The sequence below is a fragment of the Lutra lutra genome, chromosome X (genome assembly GCF_902655055.1).
Source record: "Lutra lutra chromosome X, mLutLut1.2, whole genome shotgun sequence".
NCBI lineage: Eukaryota > Metazoa > Chordata > Mammalia > Carnivora > Mustelidae > Lutra > Lutra lutra.
In genome coordinates this window covers 29177501-29196932 of record NC_062296.1, presented here as the reverse complement: position 1 = coordinate 29196932, position 19432 = coordinate 29177501, and the positions used below count along the sequence as shown (strand labels likewise).

General features: G+C 41.4%; 1 protein-coding gene across 3 annotated transcripts in view; it reads right to left on the bottom strand.

Annotated features, from left to right (window-relative positions):
* Positions 1 to 19432, bottom strand: part of KLHL13 (kelch like family member 13) — a 197852-nt gene that overhangs the window by 140172 nt on the left and 38248 nt on the right. Inside the window, exon 1 of one of the 3 annotated variants that reach the window (XM_047716314.1) lies at positions 2208 to 2288. The exons of the other annotated variants lie outside the window; for them this stretch is intronic. The gene's annotated coding sequence lies outside the window, so the exon portion shown is untranslated. Of the gene's footprint in view, positions 1 to 2207; positions 2289 to 19432 lie in introns of those variants that run through there. 3 annotated transcript variants of the gene reach the window in all.

Here is a 19432-nt window from a genome sequence, read left to right as displayed (position 1 = left end):
CTCTGCTTCCAGCCATGTGACTTTGGGCCAGTTACCTTTCTGAGCCTCATTAGTCTTATCTCTAAAACAGGTGATAGTATTTATCCTATTTATTTCCCATGCTGTTCATTCATTCAGCTAATAAACTACAAGGAGAGCAGTGATAGCAGCAATAAGTTAAAGCTGCTTTGAACACTGTAAACAGATTTTCCAGCAGATTGTTTCAGTGACGTTTTGCAATCGGATATGTTGGAAAGTAAAACCCTTTCTGCTTTACTGAAAGAAACGGTGCTGTCATTTAGTCTGTCGGAAAGGGGGAGAAAAGTCAACAAATATTTTCAGTGGTAGTTTTGTGACCTGCATTTATTTAGGTACTTTGCAGGTGAGTGACTGAGTGATTCATTTTTTTTTTTTAAGATTATTTATTTATTTATTTATTTGAGAGAGAGAGTGAGCACAAAGTCAAGGGAGAAGCAGAGGGAGAAGAACAAGCAGCAAAACCTCCTTTTCTAGGAGAATGCAAAAAAAGAGGGCATGTATGCTTTAAAGTATTCTAGAAGATACGTCTTCAATTTATAATTACTTACCAACAGTTGCTAGATGTACATCATGGTACAGGATTAATCATACATTAGTAGGTATCCAATGAAAAAATTAACTACTTGCCAAGCACTCTCCTAAGCAATCAGTATGTATATTTTCAGTAATTCTCACTCTTCTTGAAGATAGACATTATCTGAAATTTACCAAGGAGGACCTTGAGATCTGTCCAATGTCAAATCAGCCAGAAGTGATGAAACCAGGGATCTAAGCCTGGAATGTCTTCTGGATCAAGAATTATAACTCAGGAGGCTCCTGGGTGGCTCAGTGGGTTGAGTATCCAACTCTTGATTTGGGCTCAGGTCACGATCTCAGGGTCATGAGATGGAGCCCCACATTGGGCTCTACGCTCAGCACAGAGTTTGCTTGTCCCTCTCCCTCTGCTTCTCCCTGTCCTCTCTCTCTCAAATAAATAAGTAAATAAATAAACTTAAAAGAATTAGAATTCAGTCACTCACCTGCAAAGTACCTAAATAAATGCAGGTCACAAAACTAGCACTGAAAATATTTGTTGACTTTCCTCCCCCTTTTTCAACAGACTAAATGACAGCACCGTTTCTTTCAGTAAAGCAGAAAGCATTTTACTTTCCAACATATCCGATTACAAAACGTCACTGAAACAATCTGCTGGAAAGTTACTTGACTATTAAGCCAAACAATTCTTTTGAACCCATAAAATGAAAATGCCTAACATTTTACAAGATAATGCCTGGAATGAACCCATTTTGTGGGAACTTTCTTCAAACTGCAGCAGAGAAGCACATAAATCATAAGAGGCCTTAGAGACAAAACAGACGTCCCAAAGCTCAGGCACAGATGAACATCCACTTTGGAACTGACATGCCCCTTGGTCCTTTTGAGTCCAGTTCTCGAGAAGCTGGGCAAACTAGTTTTGCGCCTGCAACAAATCAGAAAGGGGCCAGGAGGTAGCTACAGGAAGGCACACTGACAATGCGACCACATGACATCCGATGGCAATAGAACGAGGAAAAGCATAAACACCAGTTCAAGGAAGATAAGAAGAGCACTGCCACCCGAGATCATACGTTACAGAAGCAAATATTTCTGCAAGTCTCAACAAATCCTGAGGGCATCTTTAAAACACTGTACAGTAATAGCCGTCAAGATGAACACGAGTCAGCGAGAAAATATGTAACCAAAGTATTTAAAATGAAACCACGTTGGTGATAAGGGGGTAAAAACTGTTACCTAAGAAGAAAAATTCTACAGTGGCCCATTGCCCAAGGAATCGAAAAATCTGAGTGGTGTCTACTTTCCACCTTTCCTCACCTTATTTTCACTCAAAATACAGCGAGCTGCCTACAGGTATATCAACGGCCTTAATTCTGCCATGAAAGTAAATCTCGTAAGGTGAGAAGTAGTCGGGGGTAATGACACCGGCATACTGAGAGACTGAGGGGGCTTACGGTGAGAGAAATTCACTCGTCATCACTATATAAATACATTGATAATGACCAAAATGCATTTCAGAGATAAATTCATTGTGTGCACCTTCATTACTAATAGTTGATATCACACAGGGAAAAAGTGTGTACAATAAAATATGACTTCCTTTCTAAGTAAGCCTCAGGAAACACACACATTCACGCGCACACACACCAGCTTGCCTCCGGGTAAGATGCCCTTCAGGCTCCTGACGGTGTCCCCCAGGAGACGCTCCACATTCTCTCTGGCTAACCTTGCCCTACATTATCCCAGATGGCAACGCTTCCGTTCTCAGTGGGGAGACACATTCCAGCATTATGGTTAAGAGCTCAGATGCCTCAGACAGCTGACCTGAGCCCAGATGCTAGCTCTACGTATGAGTCATGTAACCCCAAACACAGAATTCCCAATGTCAAGTGGACATTAAAGGTACCTGGGGCAAAAAATAAATAAATACAAAATAAAAGTACCTTGTGCTTCACATCACTCGAAAACCGTTAGTGATACAGATTTTATAGCATGCGTACAAAGAACCAGGCACTGTGCAGGGCAGCAAGCATATCAAGGTGGAAAGGAAGAGCCTCCACTTTCAGAGAACTCAATTGCACGGGGAAAACAGAACATCAATATAGAGCAGATAGATCCGCGTTATGAATAGAGGTATGTGAGCTATGGTGCTGCGGGACGCAGGAGGAGGACTTCGGCTGATGGAATTCCCAGGAGACAGGTCTCCTGTGTCTTAAATGAAGTTAGACAAGCAAAACAAAGGCTACAGTAATATCTCCTGAGGCACAATTAGGGTTAATCCTTGTGCATCGCGTGTAGCTGCTGTGTGTTGGCAAACTACAAAGCATCCTAAGCACATGACTGAGTACAGGGGCGCTGAAAAAGCCCAACTGCTCCCAAACAACTCCCCCATCCAGCAGTCAGGTAGCCTGCAATTCCTACAAGAAAAGCTCGTCTCCCATCCATCGCATCCTTTTAGAAAATGCAAAACCGATCTAAAAGTGGAGGCAGATGAAAAGGGAACTAATATTTATAGAAGTCTTCTATGTGCCGGGCTCGTTACAGGAGTCATTTTACCTAAACCTCAAAACAACCCAGTGACGAAGGTATGATGAGCCTCGTTTTATTCATAAAAAAAAATGGAGCTTTGGGGCGCCTGCATGGCTCTGTTGGTTAAGCGTCTGCCTTCAGCTCAGGTCATGATCTCCCAGTCCTGGGATCGAGCCCCACATCGGGCTTCCTGGCTCAGTGGGGAATCAGCTTCTCCCTCTCCCTCCACTTCTCCCCCTGCTCGTGCTCTCCCTCTATCTCAAATGAATAAATAAAATCTTTAAAAAAAAAACAGAGAGAGAGAGACTTCAGAAGGTTAGCATGCCCAAGGTCACTATGACGAAGTGGATGAGTCAGGATTCTAACCCTGAACACAAGAACGACCACCCCTCAATTACAATGTGGCCCTTGTGGGCCAGTATGGGGATGGCCCACATTAAGATTTTGGAAATGCATCAATGTGCTTTTACAACTCCTAATTATTTGGGGACACTACTAACATTCAGTGGGCAGAGACTAGAGTCAACGAATGCTTGGAGCAGTCCCACGCAGCAAAGAATTGCCCCATATCCCAAAAGAGAGGAATGTTCTAGCAGACTAAATCCAACACACATGGTATGAGGAACAGTCTCGTGTATACTAACACTAGGTAGCTTTTATAAGAAGCTAAGAGGGGGTGCCTGGCTGGCTCAGTCAGTTACGTGTCTGGCTCTTGATTTCGGCTCAGGTTGTGATCTTAGGGTCATGGGATCAAGCCCAGTGTCAGGCTCCATACTCAGTGGGGAGTCTGCTTGAGATTCTTTCCCACTGCCCTTCCCCCTGCTCACTCCCTCTCTCTCAAATACATAAATGTTTTTTAAAAATAGTAAGAGAAAAGCCTAATAATTTAGGGCAAAGTCTTTTTTTTTAAAGATTTTATTTCTTTATTTGATAGAGAGATCACAAGGAGGCAGAGAGGCAGACAGAGAGAGAGGGAAGCAGGCTCCCACTGAGCAGAGAGCCCGATGTGGGACTCGATCCCTGGACCCTGAGATCATGACCTGAGCCGAAGGCAGAGGCTTTAACCCACTCAGCCCCCCAGGTGCCCCAGGGCAAAGTCTTTATGGAGATAGAAGTTTGAATCAAAGACATTGTCTCAAAATTATATGATGTACTCTCTCCACTTTCTCTATAGTAAAGCATTTCTCAACAACCCATTATTGAAAAGGGTTTTGGGGCAATAGTGGCATTACTGCAAAAACAATGAAACTTTTGCAACAATGTCCGAGATTATGGCTTTCTTTTTAATAAATTTCAAACAAAATGTCATTAGACACATAAACCACATGGCTCTCAAAAGTTATTTTTAATATTTCAGATTATTATTATGCTATATACATGTATATAAGGGCATATGTATGCATTTTTTTTTATGTATGCATTTTTTAAAATTGGGCTCCACACCCCGCATGGAGCCCAACATAGAACCTGAACTCACAACCCTGAGATTAAGACCTGATTGAGATCAAGAGTAGGATGCTTAACTGACAGAGCTACCCAGGCGCCCCATGCTATATGTAATTTCTAAAAAATTTTGGGGCACCTGGGTGGCTCCGTTGATTAAGCATCTGTCTTCAGTTCAGGTGCTGATCCCAGAGACCAGGGATTGAGCCCCGCATCAGGCTCCCTGTTCAGCAGGGAGTCTGCTTCTCCCTCTGCCTTTCACCCCACTCATGCTCTCCCTCTTTCTCTAGCTTTTGCTCTCTCTCAAATAAATAAGAACTTTGAAGAAAAAAAAGAAATCGCTAAAAGAAAAAAAAAAGTCTAACACTAAAAACCTCAGCTCTGAGAGATCATATGGGAAGCACCCAGGAGCTGCGTGGTGTTTTTCCATCTTCTCTATGCACAGACATCTACTGCTCAACTTCTGTGTATCTTCTTATTGGACCATTTCTCTTCTTAAACCATCCTCTATTCCTCACCACCTAAAGAAGGATACGGTCTTCAAGATTTTTTGAAGTGCTGAGATCTTAAAATATGCCTTGATAGGTGGTAGTATTTGAAAATACAGAACACACTTTCAGGGATTCCCCACCGTCCCCTGTCCCATATCACAACAAAGGGAGCTATTTTGTCACTAGACTTATAAATATGGCCCAGGTCTGAGAATGATTGTACTTCCTCATTTTCCCCATTTTGACAGCCTATCATTAATCCCGGCATGCTTTCTCTACTTCAGCTAATTCCTTCTTTCTCTTATCATACACAAAAAAGTCTGTTCGGTTGTCCTAACATTTTTATTTTGTGGTTCATGTGCATCACTGATTTTTTATTTTCCTGGCTTCTTATACAGAATTATCTTCTCACCTCTCACAAATGCAAACCCACTCTATAGAAGTAGGTACAAACATCCATTACTTCATTCCACCTTCTGGGACAACTGTGCCTTCACAGTCACCTCCTGGAACACATGCTGTGTTATTAGACATTACATACACTTGCCCTTTATGTTACAATCATGGCATTATATAGAAAGGCAGGTTATATCATTTATGAACATTATTTCTGGTTAAGAAAGTATTAAAAATTTTAATTTAAAAGCAGGATGTGGGGCACCTGGGTGGCTGGTTAAGTGTCCGACTCTTGATTTCAGCTCAGGTCATGATCTCAGGGTTGTGAGATCGAGCCCCGCATTGGGCTCCACACTGGGCAAGGAGCCTGCTTCAGATTCTCAATCTCTCCCTCTGCTCCTCCCCTCCTGCTTCTCTAAAACAAGCAGGGGGAGTTTAGGGGTCCAAGATGGATAAGAACACGTACAGTGCCTGGCAAACATCTGAAAAAAATCAGGAACTGGTCCTGAATCTGGTCAAGAGGAAAAGGTAAATGTTCTTTATCACTGATACTGGGATAGCTTGGCAAACAGAACTAAGAAACAGAAACTGGAAGCAAAAAAGTCAAAGAAAGAGCAGAGAAGTAGTTTATCAGAAAGCCAACAATTAAGTGTGGATATGCAAAACTGACCCCTGGCAATGGTCTCAGCTCTAACCAGGCAGCAACCAGAGTATCAGGGGGAATTAGGTGTCTAAGACAAAGGATGTCTTAAGACAGACTAATTAGAATTTCAATCCTGAAAGGGTGGTAAGAAGCTGACTTTGACTGACAGATTAATTCCTTAAATAAAGTCTGTGAGGGGCACCTGGGTGGCTCAGTTGTTGGGCATCTGCCTTCAGCTCAGGTCATGATCCCAGGGTCCTGGGATCGAGCCCCGCATCAGGCTCCCCGCTCAGAAAGGAGCCTGCTTCTCCCTCTCCCACCCCCCCCACCCCGCTTGTGTTCCCTCTCTCGCTGTCTATCAAATTAATAAAATCTTAAAAAAAAAGAAGTCTATGACCCACATAACATGCTCACCACAAGGCGGAAGTTTAGTTGTAAATTGACTGACCTGTATGTGTGCTGAACTTCAGCGAGTAAGAAAAGGGGGTCAAGGAGTCAGAGAGAATGTAAGGTGAAGAGGCCAAGAAGGTTTAGCTTGAGAAGAATAAAATCCTGTCATTAAGAAGTTTCCATTGCCTGATCTAGGTATACCAATGAGAAAAACATTAGGGGTACTGAAGAGAAGAGGACATTTGGTTCAACCCATTGACTCTTAAGTGTGCTTCATTTTCCCTAACCCTGGGCTAATGTCTGAGCCAGTAACTCATGGTTACTTTTAATTAGGTACTTTTAGAACAGAAATGCTGAAAACAGTTTGGTCTGGACTCTGATGTTTGACGCTTGAAGCATGTCATGCTATATTAGTTTGTCCCTTAACTAGAAAAGATAGTTCCTAAAGAACGGCCAGACAATTAAAGAACTAGACAATCTTCATTCCCACTCTTCATATCTGGGACATCAGAGCTCATCTACGTCCCCCACCCCTCTTTTTTTAAAAAAAGGTCACTGCGAATTCTTAATAAATAAAGCATTAGGCTAGATTTAATTCGTATCCAATTAATCTTAAGTGAAAAACCAGGGAGACCACATCTGATTAGATTACCTACAAAGAGGGCATATTCTTATGTTTTGCTAGAACTTTAATGAATATTGTTTACCACCCGAAAGACAAAAATTCGTTATTTTAGGAATTACGCCCTTGCCATGGTTTGAAAGTTTTTCAGTCTGAGTCTGAAATTACAAGAAACCAAATGTGATTCATTTTCATTTTACTTGACAAAACCATTTAGGTTGATAAATTCAAAGGTAAACTCTCATTAACGCACAGGTAAAAATCATGAATATTTGAAGGATAGCTTTGCCTCTTCAATCTCATCAATAACAACCAATTTAAATTTGCTCAACCTAGCTACACCGGTGGTAAAACGTTTTTGTTATAAATATGTCTCCAACAAATATTTCTGAAGCATATATTTCTTCTGATTTTTCACATTAAAAAAGGAAAACTGGGAAATACCGTTTAGCCAGTCTTTGCTTTCCTTTTCCTGTTTATTCAGATGAGAAAAGAAAGGTCAGCTTTCCCTCTTCGCCTCCAATTCCCAATTTAGCTTGCATTAATCTTTAGAATATAAGGTTAAAAGACAATTTTTTTCTAAACTGAGGAAGCTACTGCTATTTTTCAATATTGACTTATCCCTTTGGTCATCTCTGAAAAATCCAGGTGCTTAAGTGACTAACATTAATTAGATAACTGATAGGATTCTCTTTTTGCTCCAGATATTGGAGAAATGGTTGCCACATGTTTAACTCTGAGACTGAGTCTTAAGTACTCAGACAAGAAAATGAGCTAGGCCACATCAGGCTCCCTGCCCTGCAGGAAGCCTGATTCTCCCTCACCCACTCCCCTTGCTTATGTTCCCGCTCTCGCTGTGTTTCTCTCTAATAAATAAATAAAATCTTAAAAAAAAAAACACCAAAAAACGAGCGAGGTAGTTTCTGTATAGTCCTACTTACAGCCTCCTTTGGAATGGTTTTGCCAATAGTCCTTTCTTACTCCTAAATGGTAAAGTGGAAAGAAAAGAGACTTTCAAGTCACAAAGACCTGAGCTTAAATCGTAGCCTGGTCACAAATTTCTTCTTTCTCCTAGGATTTAATTTCTTCATTGGCCATGGGATGATAAAGCCTACTTTTCAAAGGGTGGTTTTAAGGACTGACTAGAATAATACAATGTTAAGTGCCTGACTAAGCAGAATTGTAATAAATGTTAGTCTCCTATCTCCCTCTCCCAACTTGGAGAGGACTTTGAATTTTAATATATCAAAATGAAAACGCTTCAAATAAAGTGCCTTCATGCAAGCCATGAGAAAAAACTTATTGCAATTTCAATCTGTAATACATGTTTAATATTTTCGATTTCGATTTTCCTTAACCTCCAACTCTGTCAATTGTTGAACCCACAGGTATTTTATATGTTCATGACCGCCATCTTTTAAAATAACGAGTACCCCAGGGGCACCTGGGTGGCTCAGTTGGTGGAACATGTGACTCTTGGTTACAGATCAGGCCATGAACTCAGGGTTGTGAGATCAAGCCCCGAACTGGGCTCCACGCTGGAGCCTGCCTAGGATGCTCTCCCCCCAACCCCTCCCGCGCTCACACTTTCTCTCTAAAAAAATAAAAATAAAAATTAAGAGCAATCTGTACTCAATACATTCAACTTAATTTCTATGTATTATATAAGTTCAATTACATAAAAATGAAAGAAATACATGAAAAATGAAGGAAATAAAAAGTCATTCTTGGATGACGCTGTGAATTTTCTGGTTTTGCAATCCCTAACTTACTTTAGTTTGCTTTTTTTTAATACCTACAAACTTTTTCTGAACTTCTGCATTCTGAAAACCAAATTAATTTAAATACATATTAAAAGGGGCACCTGGGGGGGGGGGCTCAGTTCTTAAGCATCTGCCTTCAGTTCAGGTCATGATCCCGGGGTCCTGTGATAGAGCCCTGCATAGGGCCCCTTGCTCAGTAGGAAGCCTGCTTCTCCCTCTCCCACTCCCCCTGCTTGTGTTCCCTCTCTCGCTCTCTCTCTGTGTCAAATAAATAAATAAAATCTTTAAAATAAATACACACATACATGCTAAAAGATAAATGTATGCCAATCAGCCTTACTGAACTTGTGGGAGACTCTTCTCAGTCTCTGAGAACTGCATATCTTCTATGCACAGCAGGAGACTAGGGTTGTATTTTCTGTTCCCACCCCACCTGGGCAAACTGGACCAGTGAAACCTGCCCCAAACTAATTACATGGTCTTTTCTGGGCATTGCAGCCGAGTAATTCTAGGCTGGTTTGAAGTAAACTCAGGGTTTCGGGGCAGCCATGTGCAAAGAGAATCAGAGAAAGGCAGTCTTCAGAGAGAGAGGGATGAAGGAATCACACAGAAAGAAGCAAAATGAAACCAGTGGAGGGGAGCCGGAGTGGCTCAGTCACTTAAGCATCTGCCTTCGGCTCAGGTCATGATCTTGGAGTCCTGGGATTGAGTCACACCTTGGACTCCTAGCTCAGCAGGTAGCCTGCTTCTCCCTCTTCCCCTCCCCCCACTCATGCTCTCTCTCTAAAATAAGTAAAATCTTTAAAAAAAAAAAAACAACAAAGCCAGTGTAGCCCAAAACACAAATGCTACAACAGTTGCAATGTTACTGAGATTTGCCATTTCACTGCCCTGGACTCTACCCTATAAAACCGTTCCTTAACCCACTGGTAACTTCTGTTACTCAGAAGGAAAAAAAAAAAAACTTGACTAAGATAGGCATAGACAGTGAAACACAAACATCAAAATTTTATAGCTCCCCAGGGGCTGAGCATCACCATTTTAACAGATACTAAGATTTTATCACAACTAAAATAACAGAGAAAAATCACCGCGTTTATAGTAAATTCTTTCTACTATTTTCAGTTGTGACAAAAATTGTGTTTAGAGAAAAACTGAGTAGGATTATTACTTACCAGAAAGAAAATGGTAAAAACAAGTTACTTTTGTGAGTGGAGGTGGTAAGGGTTGTAAGTTCTAAGAGTTAAGCTCATGTTTTTCACTGATCTGGACCCATTAACGGGATATGAAATCTCTTTAATAGGTCAGGACATGCATTTGTAATGACACAGAAGTGCAGGAAAAACGTAGTAAGAATAAATACTGGTATCAGGATAAGTTTTCTTTCATAAAACCTTTGTTTCAGGTTTTATGAATATACTTTTGAATAACTTAGTCACGATATTCCCTACTGCTTGTCAAGGAGCTTGAAATTCACTGACAAAGCCATGTTTCCAAAATACCAACCAGAGACAATGAGTCCTACAATTACACTTCTATACTACATTTGTTCTCTGAGTTAAAACAAATTAAATTATTCCAAGGAAATAAAACTTTAACTCAAAATGGATCACAAGCTAATATAAAATGCAAAGCTATAAAACTTCTAGAAGAAAAGACAAAAGAAAATCTTCAGGATCTTAGGATAGGCAGATATCTTATAGTTATGCATGAAAAGCACAATAAATGTTAACAAAAAAACCTCATCAGGGGCTAAAATGAATAAATAAATAAATCTTTTTTAAAAACCTGAAAAAAGTGGTCTTCATCAACATTAGAATCTCTTGTTCTGAGAAAGATACTATCAATAGAATGAAAAGACAAGCCACAAACTAGGAAAAAGTTATTTGCAAACCACATATCTGATAAAGAATTTGCGGCCATGATCTTTCAGGAACAATTACAAGGGGGGAGGGATGGGAATTACAAATAGTAATAAAATAAAGAACAACAATTACAATTCTACAATAAAGACAACCTAATTTTAATGAGCAAAAGTTCCAAACTGTTACTTAACCAAAACATAGGAGTAGGCAAGAAACACATGAAAAGGTGCTCGAAATCATTAGTTATTAGGTACATGCAAATTAACACAGTTTGGTAATTCTTTATCCATTCTCTCCTTTGGTACATATTTAGAGAGCTTTCAACAGTTCCTCGTGCAAGTAATATTATATAAACATTCTTACTGTGAAAATTAATAAAGGGAAACCTCATTAAACTCAAGTCGGGAGGCCAAAAGGGATAAGGTCTCATGTGTTACCTCTCCTCAGTTGTAGACCCCAGCAGGAAGAGACATACCTTCTAAGTCCCAAGTGAATACTACCTTACTATCCCAGCAGGAGGAATAAAGGTTTCCTCCTCCTCTAGCAAGAATCCAGCCAATGAGAGATTGTCATGACTGATCCAATGAGAAGCCACTATACTTTGATCACCCATTTTGCGCTCATGAACACTTTGTTTATAAGAGCACCTCTCAACTACCTCCTCTCCTCTGTAAGAGTGCTCCTCTCCTCTGTTCTCTGGACTTCCCTAAGGTTTTGCCATGTTTGCATGTCCTGAATTGCAATTCTCTGCTATTCTTCCTAAATAGATCCATTTTTAATGGTAAAATAACAGTTTTATTTTTAAGGTTAACATTGTCATACATCTTTGCACACATGTGATACTCTTTATTTAATTCAGTCCTCAAAGCAGAATCAATGGAATGAAGGGTATATGTATTGTTTTTATGGACACTGTCAAATTGTTTCAAAGCCCATAGTAACTGAGACTCCCAGAAAGAATAAGGAATTGAACTTCCTTTAAAAAAAAAAGAAAAGAAAAGAAAAGAAAAGCCCCACTGAATTTCCTGATACTTAGTGAGCCCGTATTACACTTACTGGCTAGTCACACATCTTTTTCTGTGAATTTACCATTTCTATCATATACCTATTGTTTGTGATTTTCTTTTTAATTTTATGACTTCCTTTTCTACCTTAGATATTCATCCTTAGTCATTTTTATATGTTACTATTGCTTTTTCCTACTTTGTTGCTGGTACTTTTCAAAAAATGATCACCAACTAGGGTATAATTTACATACAAAATTCATTCATTAGGCACGCCTGGGTGGCTCAGTCAGTTAGGCATCTGTCTTCAGCTCAGGTCATGATCTCAGGGTCCTGGGATTGAGTCCCACATGGGGCTCCCTGCTTGGCGGGGAGTCTGCTTCTCCCTCTCCCTCTGCCTGCTGCTCCCCTTGCTTGTGCTCTCTCTCTGTCAAATGAAATGAACAAAATCTTTAAAAAAAATAAAATTTAAATTTAAAAAAATTCATTTATTAAGAAAATACAATTAGTTATCTTACTACCTATAGAATGGCTAAACATTTTTTTAAAATACAATAATACCAAGGGGCTGGCAAGGATTCTGAGCAACTGAAATTCTCATACACTGCTGGTAAAGACAGTTAGTCATCTTTTTATAAAGTTAAAACATACATTGGTCTTATGATCCATCAAGGCTACCCAAAGATATTTACCCTAAGAAAAGAAAACTTAGGGGCGCCTGGGTGGCTCAGTGGGTTAAGCCGCTGCCTTCGGCTCAGGTCATGATCTCAGGGTCCTGGGATCGAGTCCCGCATCGGGTTCTCTGCTCGGCAGAGATCCTGCTTCCCTCTCTCTCTCTCTGCCTGCCTCTCCATCTACTTGTGATCTCTCTCTGTCAAGTGAATAAATAAAATCTTTAAAAAAAAAAAAAGAAAAAAAAAAAAGAAAACTTAGGTTCACACAAAAGTCTACAAAAGAATGTTTATGGCAGCTTTATTGATATCAACCCCATCTGAAAACAGCCCAAGTATCCTCCAAGTGGTGAATGGATAAACAGTGGTACATTCACACCAAAAGATAACACTCAGCACTAAAAAGGAACAGACTACTGATCCACGCAACAATTTGAACGAGTCTTGAAGATGTTAGCTAAGTAAGGGAAAGGAGCCAGATTCACACGACTAAATACTGTATGATTCCATTTATATGACTAACTGGGAAAGGCAAAAGTTTAGGGACAGAGAACAGATCGGTGCTTGCTGGAGGCCAGGGTGAGATGACATGCTGACAACACAGCAGGCGAATCTGGGTGGTCACAGAACTGTCCTGTATCTTCATCGTGGTGGTGGTGGTCATGTGACAATTATAGGTTTGTCAAAACTCAGAACTGTACACTAAAGGGGGAGAATTTTTTTTTCTACACGTAAATTATACCTCAATAAACTTAATCAAAAGTGTCTAAAACTTAAATCTATGTGACTTAGATTACCCAAGTCCATTACTCCACCCAAGCAGACCCATATTTAGGGATTATGAAATAAGAACGTGCTACAGGACTGCCGCAGGTGACACAAAGGAGTTCTTTTAGCAGCCTCTCCTAATTAAATCCTTTGAATGAGGTTCCAAAACGGCCCATCAGGAAAATGAAAGTAACTTAAAAAAAAAAAAAGTTACGGGGTACCTGGATGGGTTAAGTGTCAGACTCTTCATTGCAGCTCAGGTCATGATCCCAGGGTCCTGGGATCAAGCCTGCATCCGGCTCTGCGATCCACGGAGAATCTGCCAGAGGATTCTCTCTCTCCCTCTTCCTCTCCCCCTCCCATTGCTCGTGCGCCCTGTGCGCACGCGCACTCTCTCTCTCTCTCTCTCTCTCTCAAATAAATAAATAAACCTTTTTTTTTTAAAAAAAGCTGTTATACCAATACTTGATTACAGAAAGTTAAGAGTTAAGGCCTCTGCTCAAAAACTTAAATATGACACTAACATAACATCCACTGTCTGTAGAGAGAAAAGACTTATGATAATGACTGCATCTGTTCAGAGCTTCGCAGTTTACGAAGTGCTTTCATACACTCCACCTCACTGGAGTTATTACAAAACACCTCAGAGCAAAGAATGCCTCACTAACGACAACCAAAATACCTTACAGGGCTCCCCCATCCCCCAGCCACGTTCCCAGGGAGCAGCAAGCCAGGCCAACGTGAGGCAAGCTCCGAGCACAGCTGTGAAGCAGGGACTGCCAACCCCCAAGCTTCATTTGCCTTCCATCCCCTGAGGGATGCTGAGCCAGGAGGGAAAGTTCAGTCAGTCCCAGATAGCAGAAGAGACCAGATTAGAGGACGCCCATGGTGTCTCTAACAGGAGCAACCCCGGTGGAAGAAACCGAGCACGGGGGTATACAAGCATTTGCACATTTGCCTTCATTCCTGCCCACAGCTGCTGGGAGGAAACGGCAAGCTGTCTCTTTTCTAGGGTCCATTTCATGCTGAAAATATCTCGCTAGAGAGTATTCCTGTAAAATAAGAGTCACATTTTTTCCCTATCCCCAGTGTACCGCCTACTTCCCGAGTCCTGGGCCTTCGGTCATCCTATTACCTCTTTCTGGGATGCGCCTGTGCGACCGTGCTTTCTCCACCCCAAGGCAGTAAGTAGACCCCATCGTCCTTAAGGGCCAGCCCCAAGCTTCCCCAAGCAGCCCCTCAGAAGTCAGCAGTCCCTTCTGATTTCTACTGCATGCTGTGCAGCTTTCTCTTACAGAACCCATCCCGAGCGGCCTTGTCCCCCAGATGTTTGCTCACTTCCGGTCTTAAACTCCTCAAGAGCAGAGACCTGGCCTCGTTCAGCTGGGAGCCAGCGAAGAGCGAGCCGCGTACCTTACTCGATGCCCAGGGAAGTCCCAGCATGTTCACTGACCTGCGTCTGTGATCAAGTGTGTCTCGCTTTTCCAGAAAGCACCAAACCAAGAGGAGACACAGAGGTAGACACGGAAAGCAAAAGTATTTTAAAATAATGAAGCAAAACTGTGTTTTCCCTTGCACTAGTGAGGGTTCTCCAGAGAAAAAGGAGCAGTAAGAGTATACACAGACACAGACACACACACACACACACACACACACACGAAATATTAAATATAAAAATATATTTTTATAATTATATAATTTTATAAGTAAGGTCTATACCCAATCTGGGGCTTGAGCTCACAACTCCAAAATCAAGAGTCACGTGCTCTACCAACAAACAGAGCCAATCAGGCACCCCTATATATTTAAATATAAAACACACACACATGCGCGTGCACACACACGCACACACACATGCATGGGGGAGGGGGGAAGACAGATTTTAAGGAATTGGTTCACACCACTGTGGAGGCTGGCAGGCTGATGTTGAAGCTTGAGTCCAAAGGTAGTCAGGTGGTTGACAGAATTCTTTCTTTGGAGGTGGATCAGTCTTTTTCAATTAAGTCCTTTAAATAATCGGATAAGTCCCACTCACTCTATGGAGGGTAACCTGCTTTACACAGTAAAATATACTGATTTAAATGTTCAACTCATTTAAAAATACCTCCAAAGAAACATGTAGAATGTGTAGGCGAATAGCCAAATTGACATAGAAAATTCATCTTAACACCCCCTTTTTCCTACATACTACTCCACACCTCCCTCCTCCCAGTCCTTCTCCCCAGTGCTACTACCACAGAGGAAGCCATTTCCTTTAAAAAAGAAACAGTTTTATTTAAGGGAAGCTATACAAACTCCCACTAGGTTCTAACAAATGATAATATTCCAGAAGCCCAAATGACTAAGGCCATGTAATACAAACAAATTATCCAATTATGAAATGTTCAAAGGCTCTTTTAAACTCGCAGATAAACCTAAATTGTGAATGATTTATATTGCAACTGATGCTAGTTTGTTACGCTGTAGTACCTTCTAAAGAGTCAGAGTTCATTTCAAAATAACCTGACTCCTACAACACAACCCAACGTTCTCTTCCTATGCTGCTCTTTTTAAATAAGGTACAAGCCTTCTCAACAGAAAGTGAGGTTTCAACATATCAAGGAGGAAGAAACAAAAGAGAAAAACTTGCAAAATAAAGCAGAAGTATCAAGCATCTTGAATGCTAAAATCCCCTGATGCACAAAGAAAAACAAAGTGAGAAACTGTCTTAACTATTTTAACTAAGAATTTTCAAGAGTTTATCCACAAATATCTTGCGACACAGAAGCAGAATCTAAAACACCGAACTTCCAGCAGAGCAGACCCAGATCTCAATCAGGATTTCTCTTGATCGTAGGGATGATCACATTCCAATTTATTAATGCAACAACTATTTATTGAGTGCTTACTATGTGTCAGGTACTGTGGACTACATAAAGATGTCTCCAGTGGAGAAGACCAGGTAAAAACATAATTGCAAACGAATGCGTTACAGGCAACTGCTCTCACCCACCAAAGTCACTAACAGGCTGTAGTAGCTAAATCCACGTCACTGACCATGTTCGCTCCTTCCTGACCTGGCATCGCTGGAGTGTGGTATGGAAGACTACTTTTTAGATTGAATATTAAACATCTCTTCCACCATGTTCTAAATCCATGCGGGCTTGGTCTCCTGATTTTCCTGATGGCACAATTTTAGATCTCTTCTTCTCTGCCCAGCTCTATCTACAAAGCTGGTGGTTCACTTATTTCTGTCCTTCTCACTTTATGAGCCCACCTAAGAGCCAAGAATCTCATGCACTCCCTGGCTTCAACTACCACCCGTTTGCTGGTAATTTCTAAACTAAAAATTCTGCAACATTTATGTTATTTTAAAATTATTTGTCATTGTGGTCAAAAACATGTAACATAAAATTCTTTTATTTTAAGCCAACACCTCTTCTGAGATCCAGAACCACACAGCCAACTGCCTCCTAGATCACAGAGGTGGAACGGGAGCACCTTCATTTTAGTGTTCCGACTGAACTCATCACCCTGCCTACGTGATTGGCTTTTTGCCTCCCCCGCTCCTGTCGTATTCTATGGCCCTGGGAATGTCAGGTCCTTGACCAAGTCAGTGCAACCCAGAAACCTGGGGCTTTGCCCTTTATTCCTTCCCACATTCTCAATCCTTCATCCATTCAAGCTGCAAAGCCTTCTACTGGCTTTCAAACCCATCCTTCGTCCTCTCTCTCCTTTCTATGAGATCTTAGTTCAGACACATTATTTTAGCTTGAATTACTCTATCAGCCTTCTAACTCACCTCCTGATTAATCTTGGGACTTGCCCTCCTTCAGTTACCTCTACGAGCTACAGCCTGACTAATATGGCTAAAAGGCGACTCTGAAGTCACCTCTCTGCTGACAAATATCGCAATGGTTCCTCAGTATAAAACTAATCTCTTTGGAGTTACATATAAACCTTTTAGGGAGGACCTGGTCACTTGCTAATTCTCATCTCTCTCCACTGCCAGCACACAGAGTGCCTAGCTCTGGTTCGCGTTTTACCTCCCTTAGAGGGTTCACTCAACCCTGGAAAGCCCCTCCCTCCCCCAGAATACCGAGTTAACTCCTACATATTGTCCAGACTGAAATCCGTCCTCATCACTAACGAAAAGCTCTAAGGACACAGGAAGATGAACCGTAGTGTTTTGAGCTTGGGAGAGGAGCAAGGATCAGAGATACTCAAACTAAAAGCCTCATAGATGTGAAGCTTAATAAAAGGCAACCTCTTTTAGAAAGGAGCCAGGAGGCCAGAAGGGGGAGCTCTCGTGCCCTACGTTGGTGGTCAATTGCGACAAAGGAAGAGACCTGCCTTACAAGCTGATACTACTTTAGCTACTTTACTACCCCAAAATGAAGAAGAAAGGTTTCCCCCCACCACCACCACCACAGCAGAGTCAGTGAGAGATTGTCACAGCTCAGTCAATGAAAAGCCACTACACCTTGAACACACCATTTACTCCAACAGACTTTTTGTTTATAACAGCCCCCGCCCCCAACCTTTCCCTTCCTTCTGTAAAAGAGCATTCTTCTCCTTTGTTCTCCAGACTTGCCTATAGTTTTGCTTCAGCTTGCTCATCCCAAATTGTAATTCTCTGCTATCCTTGAATGAACCCATTTTTGTTGGTAACACATGTGACAGTGTTATTTCTAAGGTTAACACAGACCATGGAAACAATCCTCCAATCCAAAGAGCATAGACAGTAGTTCTCAAGGTATTATCTTCTGTCATACTGTTCACCGTTGTAGTCCCTTCCATCGGCAACTCTCAACACATGCCGTGACTCTCTAGAAAGTAAAGGGAAGCTCAGACCAAGAAAAGTAAACGTGTATATGGTGGGGCAGGAGGAAAAAAAGCAAAGAAAGGGAACCAGCTACACAAACCCACAGACACCTTCACCAACTTCTATGTCGTGAGCGGGGGGCAGTAAAATTTAAAAAAATATATATGGATTTACTAGAGTCCAGCCTTCAAACACATATACTTATGGGTAAAGAGCTTGTGATGCTTACAACTTGAGAAATTCTTATAAAATCACCAGTGGAAGATGTTTGTCACTATCATCAATTCCATAACCAGCCTGAAGGACATAGGAAACTCACCATAAAGGGAAGTCCATGTGGCCCCACAAGACCGTACTACCAACCAGTGGCATAATCCCAAGGAGTGAGAACATCCATGGGGTAGATGCTGGCAGTTGTGTAATTGAAGAAAAAGCCGACCATTACAACCCGTACAGCAGAACCGCCACAACGGGATGAAGCCAACACGCTTACTGCACTCAGGGAAATATGTAGGAACATCCGCTGCCAGGTCAGACTCAGAAATATGCATTTGAAGAGGTTCTGGACCCTCTGGAAACCAGTTTGTTCCCAGTCTCCAAGAGTGGTGAAACTGGGGGCACCTGGGTGGCTCAGTGGGTTAAAGCCTCTGCCTTTGGCTCAGGTCATGATCCCAGGGTCCTGGGATCGAGCCCCACATCGGGCTCTCTGCTCCGTGGGGAGCCTGCTTCCCCCTCCCTCTCTTCCTGTGTCTCTGCCTACTTGTGATCTCTGTCTGTCAAATAAATAAATAAAATCTTAAAAAAAAAAAAAAGAGTGGCGAAACTGAAAAGAGCTGACGGTTGAGATTTTTACTCCAACAAGCAAATCTTTCAGTAGTATCCACATTTCAGCTGAGGTCATAGTGTCCTCTGTACCCAAGACAGTCCAAAGAAGAAATCGTTTACAGCAGCTTATATAGTCAGAACATTCCAGTAATTGAGCAGGTTGCTCAATCTCAACTATCCTGAGAACTTCAAGTGGGGAAAAAAGTAGGAAATGTAGGACAAGGAAATCAGGAACGGGACTTTGTTTCTCATCTCCACTCTGCTAAAAGGTCTAACTGTGAAAAACTTAATTCACCTACGAGGAGCTGAGCTTCTTCTTCTATCAAGTGTCCTTGGGGTGAGAAAAGACAGTGAAAAAAATCTTCTAAGGTCCCTTCCAGCTTTGAAACCAGATGACCTCCCTAACAAATACACAGGAGGTGGAAGAGAAACAGGCAAACATGAAAACTATCAGCAAGGAAGACAAATGGGTACCGACAGCTGGTAGAAATGAGTAAAAATCTTTACTGGATATAAGGAGTCAACATAATATTATTAGTTAAGAAGTTTTAGCCATTGGTTTCTAAACACCCTTTCTCCCAACCTTCAGAATTTCTTCCTTCATTCTTCTAGGACTTTCTATGGTTACATGCCATATTGGGGGGAAATTGAATTACAAATAACATG